General features: G+C 46.5%; 1 pseudogene; it reads left to right on the forward strand.

The window, feature by feature from the left end:
• Positions 1-492: 492 nt before the first annotated feature.
• LOC100958302 lies at positions 493-1,452 on the forward strand (annotated as a pseudogene).
• Positions 1,453-3,292: the final 1,840 nt, after the last annotated feature.

Raw genomic sequence — 3,292 nt, forward strand, 5'->3', positions numbered from 1 at the left:
GAAGCTTTGGGCCCATCTCAGTATGGTCTGAGAGCTCAGCAAAGTCAGGAAATCAGGAAGAGGACAGGTTTACAAAAGGGGAGAAGAACTGGGAAAGCAGATAGTCAGGGAGTACATGGAGAGAAAAGGAGCGGATGGGTGTAACGACAGGGTGGTCCAATCAAATACTTCCTAAATAAAAGGTAGAGCAGGAGTCTCAGCTGGAGCCTGAGCCTGGTGGCCACATCTCCCTAACTTCCCTATCTGCTCCCTGGCCCTGTCGCCATCCTGCTGCCCCTGTAGCCCCTGCAGTGAGGTGGGCATGTTCCTGCCCTGAGGCCTCACTCGGCAGGGTCCGGAGCTGGCTCAGAGCCCAGTCAGTGCCTTGTGAAGGAGCTGCTAGAATAATGCTGAGACAGGGAGGTTAGGAGTGGCTGACAGGAGGAGTGCCTGGAACTGGTGATCAGAGGTGCCCCATGCCGGGATCCTGGGCATCCCTCCCCTTGCCTCACCATGGTTGGTGCCCTGGGACAGGAGAGAATCACTCAAACCAATTTCAGTGACATCATCAAGCAAGGCTACATGATAAAGAGCAGGAAGCTGGGGATCTACTGGAGGTGCTGGCTGGTGTTCTGGAAATCCTCCAGTAGGGGCCCCTGAGGCTGGAGATGTATCCAGATAAGAAGTGAGTGCACCTCAGAGGCTGCCCCAAGGTGACTGACATCAGCAATGTCAAGTGTGTCACATGGCTCCCTAAGGAGACCGAGCGCAGGCAGCGACCATCACATAGTCACCAATGACAGAGCACAAGCCTTCACCTGTGACTCAGAGCTGGAGGCTGAAGAGTGGTGCAAAACATTCTGTGGAGTGTCAGGGGTGGGCTAAATGACACCTGTCAGGGAGAGCCTGACCTCCTGGCCCCAGGGGCACATGGTGTCTTCCTGCTGCCCTGCCCCCACCTGGACCTGTAAGGTGAGGGCAAACTGCAGATCACCCAGGAGAACAGCTACCTCTGGGACATAGCAGTCCAAAGCTCATCTCATTGTGCCTCTATGGCTGGGACGCAACATGTTTTACCTTTAAGGCTAGTGGTATGTGCTACTCTGGAGAAGGGCTCTATACCTTCCAGACACAGGAGCAGGAGCGGATTTACCAGTGGGTCCACAGCGCCACACTGGCTATTGCCGAGCAGGCCAAGTGGGTCTTGCTGGAGATGTAGAGGAATGTGAGGCTGCTTAACACGGACACAGAACATTACTCATGTCCTCACACACCCACCACCGTGCTGCCCTGCAGTGCTACTGGCACCACACCACGGGTTCACAGAACATTGCTGAAGCCTCCAGCTATGCTGCTGAGGGCCATGCAGCAGCCCAGGCAATCTCAGAAACTGACCTCCTCAAGAGATTCATCCTGCGAAAGCCAAAGCCCAGCCAGGGAGATAGCAGCGAAGTCAAGACCCCCTCCCAGTGACAGCAGTGCTGGTGAACAGAGAAGGATGCTGGGGGCAGCCTGCAGCCTCCGTCGACAGCCAGCCTCAAGGGGCTGTTGGCCAAGAGCCTGAAGAAAGGAAGCAAGCCCTCCCGCTGCTTGCCTCCAAAGGTGAGACTGGACCAAGGCAAAGGGTTGGCCACACCACCTGAGCATGTGTGAGACTGATTTGGGGTATAAGGGCAGCAGTTTCCATTGCCTCCATGGCACACTCCTATTTCTTTCTTTTTTTCTCTCTCTCTCTTAAAATCATTTTATGTTATATTGTTATATATTTTTTAAATTTTTTACAATGTGCTTATTTTATGTAGAATTTAGAATGCTTACATCAAAGTGGTTAACATAGCCTTCACCTCACTTAATTAATTATTGTGTTAATACATTTATACTCTACTTTTAATAGATTTGATATGTACCCTTTCAATATGTACCATAGGTGTAGTCCCACCAATCACCCTCCCTCCATGCAAATTCCCACCTCTTCCCTCTCTCATCCTGGGCTATAGTTGTGTTTTATCGTTTGTGTACAAGTGTGAGTACATTGGATACTATTTCTTCCATTCTTGAGATATTATACTAAGAATAATATATTAATTTGCCTTCAAGAATACTTTATGAGTGGGACCTCCCAGGAAATTGAAGCAACACCCAAAATATATTACTGGGATCTGATCAAACTAAAAAGCTTCTGAACAGCCAAGAACACAGTAAGTAAAGCAAACAGACAGCCCTCAGAATGGGAGAAGATATTTGTAGGTTATGTTCCTGACAAAGGTTTGATAATCAGAATCCACAGAGAACTCAAACTTATTAATAAGAAAAGAAGAAGTGATCCCATTTCATTGTAGGCAAGAGACTTGAACAGAAGCTTCTCTGGAGAAGACAGGCACATGGCCTACAGACACATGAACAAATATTCATCATCGTTAATCATCAGAGAAATGCAAATCAAAACCAAATTGAGACATCATCTAACTCCAGGAAGAGTAGACCACATTACAAAATCCCCGAACTGCAGATGTTGGCCTGGATGTAGAGAGAAGGAAAGACTTTTGCACTGCTGGTGGGAACACAAGCTAATACATTCCTTTGGAAAGAGTTTTGAAGAACACTTAGGGAACTGAAAGTAGACTTGCTGTTCAATCCTACAATTCCTTTACTAGGTGTATATTCAGAAGACAAAAAATCATTTTACAACAAAGATATTTGGACCCGGGGAGGGTGACTGGAAAGGTCACCTATATGGTCTGTCTAACAAGGGTACAAGTGAACTTTTCTAGAACTAGAGTATAAATGTTTTAACACAATAACTAAGTAAATGACACAAAGTCTATGTTAACCAGCTTGATGAAAATATTTCAAATTGTATATGAAAACACTACACTGTACCCCATGTTTGCATTAATGTATACAGCTATCACTTAATAATAATAAGAATAAAAGATATTTGCACCAGAATGTTTAGACCCATGAATAAATTAATAAATTGTGGTATATATATGCCTGAAACCAAACACACCCCTCTTTCTGTTAGGCCTTGTTTGAACTGCAAGGGCCAGAGGAGGGGGACAGTCAGAACTTGAGGCTGGCACTGTTACTGTTGGCTTTTCCTGAACAGCCTGGGGGCCAAGATAGCAAGTGTCTTCTCAGTTTCTCTGGGCCTAGAATAGCACAGGAATGACCTAAACTTCTCTGTGCCACTTGCCAGTCTCGTGTTTGGCATGTTAAGCAGAGGTGACATCTGGGTTCACCTCAGGTGAAAATCTGTTTTTAAAATGTAACTTGCACAAAAGCTCTTTCCTATTTAGTGGGCTGAGAATAT

Source organism: Otolemur garnettii, unplaced genomic scaffold, assembly GCF_000181295.1.
Source record: "Otolemur garnettii isolate 467f Iridium unplaced genomic scaffold, OtoGar3 scaffold00123, whole genome shotgun sequence".
NCBI lineage: Eukaryota > Metazoa > Chordata > Mammalia > Primates > Galagidae > Otolemur > Otolemur garnettii.